The 17,048-nt window shown below is 36.4% G+C and overlaps 1 non-coding gene across 1 annotated transcript; it reads left to right on the top strand.

Moving 5' to 3' along the window:
* Nucleotides 1-14,866: 14,866 nt before the first annotated feature.
* LOC133793284 (small nucleolar RNA R71) lies at nt 14,867-14,973 on the top strand. The gene has a single exon (XR_009874736.1). It is a non-coding gene; the product is annotated as a small nucleolar RNA R71 (small nucleolar RNA).
* The last annotated feature ends 2,075 nt before the right edge of the window (nt 14,974-17,048 follow it).

Raw genomic sequence — 17,048 nt, 5'->3', positions numbered from 1 at the left:
GTTAGAAAAACCTATATAAATGTAGAAGAAAAATATAATATATGCTTATAATATATTTATTTATAAAATATATGCTTATATTATATTTATAGTTAAGAAAAAATAGGAAAAATAAAAAGATGGATTGGTAGATTTTTAAGGATGATACAAGCAAAGAGTTCCCCCCACACACACATATATATATAGAATTTTTTGAAAATTTGCGGGATGTTTTAAATAGCTACAATGTATATAATCATATAAAAAATTCGGAATTATATCTATCCAGTTGTAGAAAATAGAAAAAGGATGCACCAGTGTTATAAAAAAATGTAGATGCGTTGTAATCGCTCCCTATATATATATTTATAATTATTTTTTATTTATTAAAAAAAACCACATTGGAAAACTTTAATTTTCTTTAAAAAAAAAGAGTAGCCCTAGGAATCCATGGGCAAGTAGATGATATCCATTTTTGAATAAAATGGGGCAAGTGGGCAACAATGCAAAAGTTATGGGGTAAATGAGAACTCTCAACAAAAGTCGGGGGCTAGGGGGTTATTTGTCTTTTATTTAATGTATTAAAGGTAATTAGCGACTAAAGTCCCTGTTCTTTTACAAGTGTAGCATTTAAGTTCCTTATCTTTTTTTTGTTGGCAAAAGTCCCCAACATTATGTAATGACCCGACTTAAAACCAATTAATTTACTAAATAATCCGACTTAAAGCCAATTAATTTACTAAATAATCTATATTTAAGTAAATTAATATAGTCATGTATTTCTTTAAGAAAAAAAAACATTTATTGAAACTTATTTGAAAACAAACGTGAATTAAACATCTTTTACAAACACATGCAACTCGAGATCTCGTTATTTAAAATAAACCATTTTTTCATGCATATCGTAAATAAAAATATAACTTTTAAGACTCAACATATAATCACGATTTAAAGACTTTTAAAACCATGCATAAGTAGCAATCCCCTTTGATCCCCATGTCAACTAGTCACGACATGCACACATTTGACCTAGCCTACTCCAACTCATCGCCTCATCAACTACGCTTTTGCCTTTACCTGCAACACAGAGTACCCGTGAGCTAACATCCAGCAAGAAGATCTATGTAGGACATACTCCCCAAAGCCCAACAACATAAGAAAAAAACATAAAGCATAAAACATAGGCATAAACTAATTCATATAATCACAACCTAAAACTTATACTACTCAAAACTTATACCCTTACATACATTATAAAGTTCAACAATAAATCATATTGTATCACATCATTCTCATCGCATAACTTTACATACTATAGCATAACATAACATATAATAATCATAGCATATCACAAAACAATCATAACACATGTTACCGGTATCGTTCTGGTCGTAAACTAGTGCTGATCTGGTTAGTTGTGCAATTGAGCACAAATTAACGTAAGCATTTTCATAACATAAGCATATCACATAGACATACAACATATTCACACACAACATGCATAACTCATAACATAATTCCTAACGTAACTCATAACATAATTCATATCATAGTTCATAGCATAATTCATAATATAATCGATAGCATAGCTTATAACATAATTCATAACTTAATTCTTAACATAATTCATAATATAACCCATAGCATAACTTACAACATAATTCATAACTTAATTCCTAACATAATTCATAGCATAACTCATAACACAATTCATAATATAACATACAAAGTTTGTTGTGATTGGTTAAATACACGGTGGAATTGGTTAGGCACGAAGATGTGCAAAAATTATAATGATTTCACATAAGTCAACACGTGAGAGTTGACTTTTAGTATAGGCATTTATAAATAATAAATTTGGGTCCAAAGTGTGTCTTTGGAGTATATGAGAGTACCCTAAAAGATTGGGAGCATTTGAGGATATTTTGAGACAAATTTTGGAGCATCAATACAGAGGCGTCAGCAATGCGATACGTCGCACTGCCAAATTGTAATAGACCAGGCGACACGTCGCTTGTTGCTAGGCGACACATCGCATGGCAGGCATTGGTGTCATGTGACGCGTTTCCTGGGCCGTCTTTACGTGTCCGGACAGTGACGTATTCTTGGCTCCAAAACTCAAATTAAAATGCTCTAATCTCATTGGTTGAGTCTAATGAGGTTCCTATACTATTTAAAAGGTTCATTTGAGTTAAGTGGTAACTTTATCACTCACCTCTCACTCTCTCTCCCTCTCTAGCTTTCAAGATTAGTAGTTTTTTTCAAGATCTTCATCAAGAAAGCTTGCCTTGTATGAAGGAATAAGGCTTGTGAATCCCAATCTCATTCCATTGTAGTAGCTTCAAGCAATTCCAAGGAGAAGGCTAGGAATACAAATTTTTGGACAACAAAGCTACATTTATGTCAAGTCTTGTCACTTTTGTGTTTCACATAAAATCACTGCTTTGTGATTTTTTGTTTGAAGGTTGTTCTTCAAGAAATGTCCACTCTACACTTTTATTCTTTTGTGTTTAAGTAATTTGTGATTATCTACCTATAGAGTTAGATTACTTGTTGTTTATGCTTATAGTTGTAATACAAAACCAAGGTTGACTAAGCCTATTCTCCTACAAAAAAAATTATCTATTTCTTATCCTTTGTTTTGTATCAAAGTTTGTCTATCTCTAATGGTCTCTACTAACCACATCCATGGAAGAAAGCTCCTCTATCTCAGCTCTCAAGTTCATGTCTCAAGATCTAGTAGGACTAGATAGGTTTGATGACTTAAATTTTGTAAGATGGCAAGACAATATCAAACTCTTCCTCACAACTTTGAAAGTTCACTACATCATTGATAAGGATTTGAAGACTTTGGAGCACCCAAAAGACGATGATTCCCAAGAAGTGTTCAAAGAAAGGAAGAAAAGGAAAGATGATGAACTCATTTGTAGAGGCCACATACTCAATGATTTGTTAGATCGTCTCTAGCTATGATCTCTACACAAACAAGACATCGACAAATGAGATATGGGAAGATCTAGAGAAGAAGTACAGAACCGAAGAAGAAGGTGTTGGGGGAGAGTGAGATTACACCACCACAAAAACTAGAATCTACACAAAATAATGGTTGATGGAAACCAAAGAAAGATTGACAAAGATGATGCAAACCTTAGTTGTAGAACAATCTTCTTCAACTTGATGAACCTTCAAAACCCTTGGAAAACCACCACTTTGAGCTTTTCATTCTTCAATGCAAAAACACAAAACCAAGGCTTATACATGATTCTTATAACTGTCATAATTCTCTATTTCCTAGCCACCATTAATGCTTGAGGCCTTTTCTAAGAGGAAATGAGAATTGGGATCGAACAAGCCTTGAACTCACAAAGTCAAGGACTTTCTTTATGACTTTCTTGGAGAAAACTAGAGATTCTTGAAAGCTAAAGAGAGAGAGAGAGAGAGAGAGAGATTTAAGAGAGAGATCAAGTCATTCAAAACTCTATTATGACCATTTTATAGTGTAGGCATTGTGATTAGGTCTAACCAATAGGATTATAGTTAAAGAACTTGTCATTTGGAACTTAAAGCACATGTCTATATTGACACGTCAGGCGACGTGTTTCTTGCAAGTAGGCGATGCATCGCCTGGGCAATACGTCGCCTACTGGGATTTTGAGCTCCTTTGCATCCAGGCGATGCAACACTCCCAAGGAGGCGACGCATCGCCACCTTCTTTGACTTGTAACCCCTCCAATGGGCCTTAAATTGCGCCAAATGCTACCAGACTTTTTGGGGATCCTTAGATTCCTCCATGCATCACTTTTGACCCAAAAACACAATTTTTAAGTGCCTACAATTGAAACTCAAATTTCACATTTACGCTATGTGAAATTCACTAAGTGTTTTATACCTAGCTTGTATAACAACATTTATCATTTATATTTAACCAATCATAACATTCCACCACTTGGTTAAATATAAGCCTCAATCTCTAGCTCCAACAGTTTTGGTGCCTAAAGTAAAGTGCATTTTGACTTGAACTTTTCCTTAGTGAAAATACCGCAAAATCTTATCAAAATCGTTGATAGCTTAAAATGTTGAACCAAGTATTCCTTATAATAAAACTAGTGATACCTCAAACACCTCCACTAGATCTTTTGTTTTCTAACTTTCTTGCTTAGCACTCATATAGCCATGTGCTTATCCCTTCATGAACTTTCCGGGGAGAAACTCCAACTCCCATGAGAGGCGACACCACCTCAAAGTTCACATAGGTGAAGTTCTTACAACATCTTTTCTACCTTTAGAGATTCTTGTTGCACTCAACTGAACTTCATTAAAAGCCTTTGGCTTAACCCTTACTCAGTCGCAACCAACACTAATCATCTAGGATGGAACTCACCAACGTTTTAGTGTTGAAACCATTCACTTATCAGTGACTTGTTCTTACCCATTGAACTATTTCCCTTGTTGTTCACAAGTTTGGAGTTGGGTTGCCATCATTGGTGAATTTATTATTCTTAGAGTTTCAGTCCCAACCCTTTTGAAGTGGAACTCACTAACCTTCTCACAAGAGGTTTTGTTAATGGATCTTCTAAGTTCTCACTTAAATTATTATATGAGATTGATATGTTTCCATCTTGAATCAATTGTCTCACATATTCATCTCTTAGACTTTCCATTATACATACTATTATATGCTCTAGAAAGTTTGGATTAGCTATCACAATGTGTTGAAATTGTTGATACCATATCCACGGTAAAATGGATATCCAACATGAGATCCCTAAGCCACTCGGCCTCTTTGCTGGTTGCCGCTAGAGCTATAAACTATGCTTCCATGGTGAGTGTGATATAAAAATTTTGCTTCTTGGAGCCCCACGAGATTGCACCTCCTCAAAGAGTAAACACCCAACCGGTGGTGGAGAGATTATCTCCTACTCCTGATATCCAACTAGCGTCAGAATATCCTTCTAGTATCCTTGGAAAGTTTGTATAGTGAGGGCTATACTCTTTGGCACCCTTAAGGTAACCAAGAATTCTCTCAATGGCCTTCCAATGCTTCATACTTGGATTTCTAGTAGACCTACTAAGTTTACTAACTGCATATGCAATATCTACTCTTATGTAATGAGTGACGTATATTAGGCTTCCTATTGCACTTGCATATTCCAATTTAGCCACCGCTCTTCCCTCATTCTTTTCAAACTTCATGTTTGAATCGAATGGTGTATTTGCCTCTTTGATTTTGAGATGACTAAATTTGTTAAGCCCTTTCTCGACATAGTGAGTTTGACATAACACAAAATCCTCACTATTCCTTCTAACTTTGATACCTAGAATGGTATCTACCTCTCTAAGGTCTTTCATTTTAAAGTTTGAAGATAGACACCTCTTCGTTTCTATTATTCCTCTCATGTCATTACTCAAAATCAACATATCATCGACATATAGACACACTAATATGACATAGTCATCACAATTCTTAGAGTATAAGCACTTGTCCGCATTATTGTGTCTAAATCCATTTGAAACAACGACTTTATCAAACTTCTCATGCCATTGTTTTGGTGCTTGTTTCAAATCATTTAATGATTTGACAAGTCTACACACTTTATGTTCATTTTCTTGAAGAACAAAACCCTCTGGTTGTTCCATATAGACCTCCCCATTGAGATCCTCACTTAGGAATGCCATTTCGACATCCATTTGGTGAACATAAAAGTTATATATAGATGATAAGGCAAATAATAATCTTATAGAAGTAGTTCTTGCTACCGGTGCATAAGTGTCAAAGTAATATATTCCCTTTTTTGTTTGAATTCTTTGGCTACTAATCTAGCCTTAAATGTTTGTATGGTGCCATTGGTATGGTATTTCCTTCTAAATACCCATTTGCACCTAACTGGTTTACACCCCTTTGGAATTCCCAAGTGTGGTTTGACATAATTGAATCCATTTCATCATTAGTTGCCTTATTCCAAAAAGCGGAGTCCCTTGAGGACAATGCTTCTTTGAAAGTTTTGGGATCATCCTATATTTGAAGTACTATTGGATATTGTCAACTGAATTCCTCATTATTACCTTCAACAAGGTATATTGTCTCTATTTGAGAACACTTCTCAGTTGATCCCAAATCTTTGAGCCTTTTACTCTTTCTAGGCAGTTGAGGTTGTTCACCAACCATTTTAGGAGTCTCCACTTGAGGCTCTCTAGTTTGAGTTGGTTCTATTAACTTGTTGTTATCACATGACACATTCTCAAAGAACTCAACCTCTGTTGATTTAATTATCACATTAGACTCCAAATCTAATAATCTATAAGCTTTGCTATTTTTGGCATAACCCACAAATGCACATCTTATAGCCCTTGGACCCAACTTGGTAATTTCGGGATCAGTGTTCTTGCAATAAGTAAGACACCCCTAGACTCTAAGATAACCAATGTTTGATTTCTTTCCTTTCCATAACTCATATAGAGAGATATTTTTTTCTTCATAGGAATATGATTCAAAATATGACAAGCGGATAGCAAGGCTTCACTCCACAAACTAAAACTCAATTTTGAATGTAATATCATAACATTAATCATCTCAAGAAATGTTCTATTTTTTCCTTTTGCTATACCATTTTGTTGCAGAGTATAAGGGGCTGTACATTCATGTATTATTCCATGCTCTTAACGAAACAAGTTGAAATCATTTGAAAAATACTCACCACCCCTATCACTTCTAAGTACTTTTATTTTCATTTCCAATTGATTTTCAACTTCTGCTTGATATGCTTTAAACACATTAAATGCTTCATCTATATTCTTAAGAAAATATAAACATGTGAACCTAGAGCAATCATCTATTAAAGTAATAAAATATCTACTTCCTCTGCTAATCAACATTCCATTTAGTTCACATAAGTCACTATGTATCAAATCTAATAGCTTAGAGTTTCTTTCAACACTTGGAAAATGTTTCTTTACCATCTTAGATTTAACACATAATTCACATTTATCATGCTCAACATTATAATAATCAATCAATCCACATTTAATTTCTCTTTTAATTGTGCTAAATCCTATATGTGCAAGTCTAACATAACACAAATTAATAGAAATTGAGTCAAGCATATAACAAGAAGACGAGGAAGCTTTATTGTTCACATTGTCAATAGAAGTACAAAGTTTAAACATGTCATCACTTGCATAACCCTTTCCCACAAATACATTCCCCTTTGACTAAGTAAGTTTCCCAGAATCTATCATAATCTTGATTCCTGGTTTGCCAAGAAAATTACCACTCACAAGGTTTTTACTCATTTTCGGTACATACAAAACACTGGTGAATAGAAACTTCTTGCCGGATGTGAAGAACAAATCAATTGTCTCCTTGCCTTCAACCTTGAACCTTTTCTCATTCCCCATTTGTATTTCATGCCATTCCTTTAAAGATTCAAAGGTCTTGAAAAGAGATCTATCAAGGTAACATGAATGGTGGCACAAGTATCTTTCCACCACCCATTCACATTTCCATAGATGTCATTGACTTCGCTTAGTGTTGCCACTAGCTCTTCTTCAATTGAGTTGACTCTTGCTTCATTGTTATGGTTCCTCTTGAACCTACAATCTCTAGCAAAGTGACCATTCTTGCCACACACAAAGCAAGGTCCCTTGGAACTTTTGAATTGTCCCCCATTCTTCTTGAGCCCTAAGGGTTTTTTACCCTTGCTATTGTTCTTGCCAATTCCTTTGCCTTTAGGAGGATTAGCCACCACATTGGCCTTTGAAGTCTCTCCATTAGACTCCTCCTCATTCATATCTCTAGAATGAGAGATTCCTCCATAATCCTCAAGTGCTTGAGGATTTCCTCCAATGAAATCTCCTCATTCTTATGGAGGATTTTCTTCCTATAGCCCCTCCAAGGTGGAGGTAACTTGGTGTAATGACCCACTAATCTAGACTATTTGGACCATTAACAAAACTATACATAAAACTTACATTTTTACGAAAATACCATAATTTATTGAATAACTTTGCAAAATAAGAGTTATTTACAAAGTAAATACCAAAACGGATATGGGATCCCATTGTCTTTAAAACAAAAAACATAATTTAAAATAATAAAACATTACATAATTAGTGCGGAAAATACATATAAAAAGACATAAAACAGAAACTACATCCTCGAATCGATTAACGCTCGACCCCTTGACTCCATTCATCATCGATACACATCCTCCAAGCGTCACGAATCTTACCGCCTCTAAAGCTTATTTTCCTGCACATAAAACAGAAAGGAATGAGCCTAATGCCCAGTAAGGAAAATCTAACACAAAGTCATATACATAATTTCATAAGAAAACATAAAGACTTAACATAACACATATAACATACACTTATTATAATGGCCATTATTACTTGGGGTCCCATAGACTAAACAAGCATATGCCCATGGGATTAGTGGGGTCCTACTAGCTAAGTAGGTCATATGCCCATAACCCATTTGGGGTCTTGTTAGTCATATGGGTCATATGCCCAAGCCTACAAACATACACATATACATATCATAACACTTTTAATAACATAAAAACATATAGATAACATAAGCACATAACATGTTGATTCTAGCCTATTTCCTTACCAAAGTTACCGGAATTATGGACTGAGTTGGGACTTTTGGAACACTCCTAAAACCATAAGAAAGAGTGAGTCTAAGAAAGGAGATGAAATGAAAGAGATGGAAAGACTAAACCATAAAAAAAACATACTTACCGACTTATATGCTTAAGAGCTTGGATTCCCTAACCAAAATAAGAATAAGGTTAGGGGACTGAGTAGAAGGTTTTGAGAAAGGAAATAACATAAAATACAGGAAGGAACTAGAGTTTTGGGTTTACCTCAAAGATTGCAAGATCAATCTAACCTCCACCTAAATACTATAGAACTCACTTCCCAAAGTGTTTGATAAGCTTATGATGTTTAAGCTTATAGTTTTTCCCCAAACCAAGTGTTTACACTCTCACACTCACTTAACACTAGCAGCTTCTGAACTTAGAGAAAATGGTGAATAATGGCTGGGTACTAGGTCCTATTTATAGAGTTTGGGAATGAAAATATCTTGATTTTACTTGAATAAAAATAATGGCTTTTTAGGTGAAAATCATTTGAATAATCGTTCAGCAGAGGCTGAAGACTCGTTCAAAAGATGCTGGACTGTTGAAGGAGTTTGAATGGCTGAAAGGAAAAGAATTCAAAAGTATTTGAAAACATGCTGGTGGAGGCGATATATCGCCCCCTATAGGCGATATATTGCCTGGACCTTTGTTCCCGAGGCGACCGTGCATCGATTCGTGTTTTCCGTATCTACGTGCTGCGATATATCGCCCCCTATAGCTGCGATATATCGGCATACGCTGAATATTTAAACACGAATTTACACATTTTTAGCTAAGTTTGAATGGAGTAAACAGCCTTGACTAAGCCCTCAACGTACTCAAAGCTGCTGACTGACCCTATAACATTCAAACTTTACCCTTATTTAATTTAATCCTCAAAAATACTTAATCGTTAATTACCATTTAAAACATGTGCTTAAAATCCTATTGGTTGATGTCTAAACCTTATAATATAATAATATAATCCTTAATATCAGTCACATTAATCAAACCTTAGGTTATACTTAATATTCTTAAACTATAGGTTAAACTTAGAAAATCTATAAGTACTACTATGAGTGTCCAAATAACTCCCGGTCTGAACCAAAAATCCAAAGTAACAAGGATAACACTAAATATACTATAATACTACTAACAATTAGCTAAGTAAAGTTCTTGGACTCTACACTTGACTACAATGGAACCCACTAGGAATTGTTCTGACAATACAATGTTGAGTGTAGACAATTTATTCACAATAATTTACAACTCATGTATTTAGGGTAGAAAGAGTTTCATATGATAGAACTTAAATTCAATATATTGAGTAATAAGGAATTTCTTTGTACATTCTTCTTCCGCTTTGTACTTCTTTTACAAGGCTTCCCAAATCTCATGGGCGGTCTTGGTGTTGGTGTAGATATCATACAAATGATCTGATAACGCATTGAGAATGTGACTCCTAGAAATCAATTCATCTTCTTCACACTTCTTCCTTTCTTTGATGACTTCTTGAGCATCATCTTCGTTGGTCACTTCCAATGGTTTTAGGTCTTTATCCAAGACATAGAAGACCTTTGGAGTGGTTAGCAAGAATCTAATCTTGTCTTTCCAATGAACAAAGACAGTCCCATCAAACCTAACAAATCTTACAAAGTCTTGAGTCATGAACTTCAAAGTCAAAAAGAGTTAGATTCTTCCATGATGTACTATCAGATAATAGAGAATCAGATTGTTGGGGAGAGTGAGATTACTGTAACGCCCTACTACCTTAGAGCCGTTACTAAGTGAGTTTAAAATGTGCATTTAACTCGCTAACTGAGGTTTTAAGACAAAAGTGTAATTAAGCCATAAACATAGTCATAAACTTTTAAAATAATCCCATTTACTGAAAAAACATAAAGCGTTTAACGTTTGGGATCCCAAAATACTATTTAGAAATATTTACAACTAAAAAATATAACTAAAGTCGGCTAAACAACAAAATCTGGGTTTAGTACAATCATCTCCCAAAATACCCCTGGCCGTGGCAGCCACATAGGCCAAACATGTACGCGCCGCTTCACCCTCTCCGTACTCAAGGTTGGTCGACTTTTCCCTTGCCCTTACCTACACCACAGAGCACCCGTGAGCTGAAGCCCAGCAAGAAAACCCTCACAAGCAGATAACATATGCATATCAAACACTTAACATATAAGCAAGCCATTACCAGGCTAACCACATACGGCCATGCCGTCCCAGGCGCTTTACCAGGCCCTGGGTTTGCGGTCCACACCGTGAGGATATCCTAGGTATCCTACAGGGTCTCACCCTGGAAACTCGCACTCCGCGTGCTAAACGCTGCTCCCGACCCCTTACCGTTCTTGGCCTTCACCGTTCTCGGCTCTCGCTGTTCCCGGCTCTTGCCGTTCATTCACATATATGCACACATAGCATAATTAAGTATACACTTAAACATGAATAAACTCAATCAAAGGCCTATGCCCTGCAACACAATCATATAGGGTCATTACCTGCAACACAAGCTCTACGGGTACAGTAGTTTTCTTACCTTTGGATTCCGGTACCTTTGATCAATGGTGACACCCCTCAAGCACGATCCCTTCCGAGCCCTAGCATACACCTAGTCACGGTCACAAGTTAGAACCATACCAAACTTCAGTTCCAAAACCTAACCTCGGGACCAATCCCGAGCCCTCGGGAAGCTCTAATTCCACCAAACAGGGTGGTGGAATCAAACCCCAAGCCCCTGGGCAAAAACCCTAAGAAATATCCCAAAAACCCTATTTTGGAAACAGGGTAGAGCTACAACGCCATAAAGAGGGAGCTATAGAGCTAAAAACAGAGCCAAAAATGCCCCAAGCACCCAAGCCTAGCGCTGTAGCGCCCTAAGGCTAGCGCTACAACACTAGTCACAGCCAGACAACACCCTGATTTCTCCTCTTCGAACTTCCTCGAACCAAAACCCTCCAAAATCCTTCCAAACCTCAACCAAACTCCAAAACAAGCCACCAACATCTATATCTCACCCCATATGACCCAACCATACAAAACTCAACCACATGCATCATCAAACCAAGAAAAATCCATGACTAATCTTGAAACTTAAAAACTTAACAGAAAACAACAGAAACTTCAGTATTCAAGTGACCAAGTTCAGAATTTCTTACCTTCAATAGAGAAATTTGACCTTAGGCTATCCTCCACACTTCCTTAGCTTTCCCTCCTCAAAACCTCAGCCTTAATTCCCTAGAATTCCCATCAAACCCAATTCAGAAATCCAGTTCAACACCAAAACCAAGACTGAAGAAAACCTTGACAACTTACCTTAATTGGATGAGTAACCTCTGCTATTCCTCAAGCTTAATCAAGGTCCCTAACTCCAAGCTTTAAAACAAGCTCTCCCTGAGTTATAGCTCCAGAAGATCCTCAAGAAATGAAGAGGAATGGCCAACCAAGTGAAAGAAAAGGGTTAGCTCTAGGTGTTCTGTTTTTCTTTCTTTCCTCCTTCTTTTACTTTTTTCCATTTCCTTTCTTTCTTTCAGCTCTAAACATTCCACTAAGCCTTAAAGGAGGAAATAACTCTCATCCCTTATAAACTAAATGACCATATTGCCCTCCCAATAATAATTGAACCATTGAATCATTCTAAGGGCATTACTCCCAATTCCTGCTAATTCCTCGAGTGTCTCTAATATTTATCGCTTAATTCCCAACACCTAACTAATCACCAATTATATTCCTCAATATCAAATAGACTCCAATAAATTTCCTAAATTCCTAGAAATACCCCCAGGCTCGCCCCGAGCTGGGTATAAATCCCCGTCGTGAATTTTTCGCCAAATCGCTCACTAGGATCGCCTCGAATCACAAGCAACAAATATATCCACATAATAATGTGGTCTCAATAATTTATCACAGATATTTACATTTATGCCCTCAACGGGCAATTTTTTTGAATATGCCCTTATAACCTAATCAGGCCCTACATGCATACTAATACACATAGTCATGCATCACAGATATCCAAATAATCATATAAACATGCTTTTAATCATTTAAATCACATATAATCCAGTTATGCCCTTCCAACACACTAATCAAGGCCCTTAAGCCCTATTAGTAATTTTTGGTCGTTACAATTACACCACCAAAAAACTAGAATCTACACAAAATAATGGTTGACAGAGACCAAAGAAAGATTGAGAAAGATGATGCAAACCCTAGTTGTAGAACAATCTTCTTCAACTTGATGAACCTTCAAAACCCTTGGTGAATCACCACTTTGAGATTTTCCTTATTCAATGCAAGGACACAAAACCAAGGATGAGATGATAACCGGAAAGGTTTCATCGTCTCCCAAGAAGGCATGTTTCAAACCCTCGGGAAGTTGGGTCAATTGAACAGTTGGAACCTCTTTGGCTGAAGTTTTCGGCTGTGCCCTCTCGCGAGGTAGCTCTTCAAAGCGAGGTTGCCAAAACTGAGTCCTTCTATGGCGTGAGTCTATGCGATCTGATATTGCAAGAGTAGACTCAATAGAGCTTGGACTTTCGTTGTCGGACAGAAGGAGGAGTTCATCAAGATTATCAAAGTTGTTGGGAAATTGAACCTCCTCGGGAATTAAAGAGTCAATCATGAATGTTTGATAGCATTCATCATCTTCTCGGGGTTGTTTCTCGATGTGGAAGATATTGACTTCTAGAGTCATGTTTCCAAACGATATCTTCATTAGACCATTCCGACAATTGATCAAAGCATTTGCAGTAACAAGGAATGGTCTTCCGAGGATAATAGGAATTTTAGACTCCATGTTCACCACAGATTGGGTATCAAGAATAAGAAAATCCACGGGGTAATAGAATTTTTCAATTTGAACCAATACATCCTCAACGATACCCCTAGGCTTTTTGGTGGAACGGTCAGCAAGCTGTGGTACAACAGATGCTGACTTCATTTCTCCAAGACCGAGTTGCGAGTATACAGAATAAGGCATGAGATTGACACTCGCGCCAAGATCAAGTAAGGCTTGGCTGACTTCATGGTTCCCAATTTGGCAAGAAATGGTGGGACAACCAGGATCTTTGTATTTTGGCGGTGTCTTTTGTTCAATTACCGCACTCACTTGCTCGGTCAAGAAAGCAGTCTTCTTGACATGGTGCTTCCTTTTTGCAGTGCAAAGATCCTTGATGATTTTGGCATAAGCGGGCACTTGTTTTATGATGTGAAGCAAAGGAAGATTAATCTTCACTTGTGTCAAGTGGTCAAGGAGTTCAGCTCGGTTATCAGGAAGTTTCCCAACAGGTTTCAAAGCCTGGGGAAATGGTACCTTTGGAGTGGCATTGAGTGGTGGATTTTCAGGAATGACTTTTGGAATACTGGGAGAGTTGGATTTTATGGGTGGGTCTGGCAAAGTTTTACCGCTTCTCATCGTGATGGCATTTACTTCCTTGATATTTTGATCATTGGAATTTGAAGATTGGGCCATGTGTTGGCCTTGAACATTAAATTTCGGTTGGGAAGGAAGTTTTCCTTTTTCCGGAATGGCCAAGGATTCAGTCAATTTTGAGAATTGACATTTCATTTCCTTGATTTCTTCCATCATTTGGCGATTCAGTTTGGATTGTTCCTCCATGAATGCATGAAGAGTATTCTCAAGAGAATTTCGTTGTGGATGAGCATTGTAATGAGGTGTAGAATACGCCTTTGATGGTTGAACTTGTTGCTCACTTCTCCATTGGCCTCTAGACGATTGAGACTGGTTGGAATCTCTCCAACTGAAATTTGGGTGGTTTCTCCAACCAGGGTTGTACATATGGGAGAATGGCTTGTTATATGCCCCTAAGGCATTGCATTGCTCCTCATAAACCCCCCTCATTTCATTCAAAGCTAAGTAGTCCTTAGCTAAGTGCTCCGTCCCTCCATAAACAAAGCAAGGTTCTTGCAGTTCCACTTGAGCGATCATGTGCGACTTTTGCCCATTTTTTGTCATTAAGACCTCAAACTGCTCTTTCAAAGCTTCGAGTTAGGCCTTAATACTATCCTCTTCTCGAAGTTGATAGATCCCAGATGGTTTGTGTCGGTTGGTGCTATCAGTAGCACTTGGACCAGTCCAGGTGTGAGATTTTTTTGCAGTTTCTTCGAGATATTCAAAAGCATCGTCTGGCTCTTTTTCGAGGAATCCACCATTGCATAGCATCTCTACAAACTGGCGCTCACGACTCGTGAGGCCTTCATAGAAGTAACTGACCAAGCGCCAGTTCTCATAGCCATGGTGCGGGCACTGATTTAACACATCTTTGAATCTTTCCCAGACTTGATAGAACGTTTCATTGTCTTTTTGGGAGAATGTGGAAATATGTTGTTTTAGACTGTTGGTCTTATGGCTGGGGAAGTGTTTCAGAAAGAAAGATTTGGTCATCTCCTCCCATGTTCCAATCGACCTAGGTCTCAAAGAGTATAACCAAATTTTGGCTTTGTCCTTCAAGGAGAAAGGGAAGAACTTCAGTCGCACAGCATCGGCATTGTCGGCTCGGTTATAGAACGTGGCTACCACCTCCTCGAATTCTCTGATATGCACGTATGGGCTTTCGTTTTCCATTCCATGAAATGTAGGCAGGAGTTGAATCATGCCAGGTTTAAAGTCTAATGCGGGCATATTAGGAGGGAAGATAATGCATGAAGGCGTGGAAGTGCGAGTAGGATGGAGGTAGTCATTGAGAGTTCTTGGTTGGATTTCATCATTGCGAGCCATTGCGAATGGGTTATTATTAGCGAAAGTTTGTGGAGAAGCAGGATTGGTGGAAGGAGTTCCGGTAGGAGTGGCAGATGAATTGGAAGAAGTGTCACTGGAAGTTTCGTGATGATTCATCCCCTCTCGGAAATCAGAATTAGATGTATTTTATGTTTCTCTTTTTTTTTTTGAATTTTGATTTTTTTTTTAAACTTGTTCCCAGGTAGATTTGGAGGTTTTCGGGTGATCTCCAATGCCTTACTAGAACTCCCCGAGGTTACTGAGTAAGTATGGTGGATCACAGACCAACCTTTTCGACCAAACAACCTTTAAGCAAAGTGAAATTGCTTATTTTGACAAAACAAGCTTGGTTTTTTTATAGTAATAAGTTCAACAATGCAATAGTGCAAAGGTAGATGCTCGAAATGTTCCCAGGCCGATTGGGAAGGTTGCCAAGGTACCGCTTTAGACCCACACTTGCCTAGACAGAACTCCTCGAGGTTCCCAGGTAAGTGTGGAGGGTAACGCTATCACAAACCTTATTTAACAACCAATCTTTCTAGACAGAACAATATCGGTTTCTACCATTTGTAATATTACACAATTGTTCCCAATACTAAGTGTTTTATGATTGAAATTTTATGAACAATTTTATGCTTTTTTTTTGTTTTTGTTTTTAAAACCTAAATTCTAAGGAAAACTAAGGCAAAAAGAAAAAGAAAAACCTAAACTAAGCAAAAAAAAAAAAAAAAAAAAAAAAACACAAAATATAAAATAAAGAAAAGAAAAGAAAAGTAACTTAATTTTTTTTTTTTACAAATATTTATTTAACTAAAAAAAAAGAGAGAAAAAAAAGAAAGATTAATAAAACTATAGTTAAAAAAAGAGAGAAAATAAATTATATAGGTTTATATATATATATCTATATAATGTTTTGTTTTTGTTTTTTTTATATGGTATCCGAAAAGTAGAAAAAAAAAATGAAGAACTAAATATATATAATAATTAAATATATATGTTTTTTTTTGAACGTTTTTTTTTTATATGTATAGTGTAATTTTATTTTTGTTTTTGGATTTTTTTACCAAAAAAAAGGGAAAGGAAGAAAGTAAAAGAAAAAGAAAATATATATATATATAAATAACTATTTTTTTTTGGATTTTTTTTTTTGGTAATAATCAATTTAACTGAAAATAAGTAAATAAAAAAAATAATAAAAACAAAAACTATACTACCACAATATTTACACCCACAAAAATACAAATAAGGTTACTAACATTTTTTTGTAGAAATTTCACTAAACCTTTGAAAATTACCTCCCCGGCAACGGCGCCAAAATTTGTTTAACGCCCAAAATGTGACTACACTAAGCGGTAGTTGTAGTAAGATCGGGCGGCCGATCCACAAGGAGGTAACCTAAAATCAAAAAGTTAGTAGAAAATAACACAAAAAGTTAGTAACAAGAAGTAAATAAAATTATAAATGGAAAGAGGTTTGAGATTTTGGTATTGCATTTTTTTGATGAAATGATAAAGTGAGATAGGTGAGATAAATGTAAGATGTAATCAAGAGTTTGAGAAATGGAAAGGTTTCAAGAATCATCCATATGCTTGCTTAGTTACTTGGTTAGTTGATTTACAAAAATAAACAAGTAAATAGTTCACATCCCAACATTTACTTGGAAAATCTAACATTAAAGTCCATAGTTTTTCTAA

This window comes from Humulus lupulus, chromosome 7 (genome assembly GCF_963169125.1).
Source record: "Humulus lupulus chromosome 7, drHumLupu1.1, whole genome shotgun sequence".
NCBI lineage: Eukaryota > Viridiplantae > Streptophyta > Magnoliopsida > Rosales > Cannabaceae > Humulus > Humulus lupulus.
The sequence above is the reverse complement of the archived record's forward strand: the minus strand, read 5'-3'. Positions and strand labels throughout refer to the sequence as shown.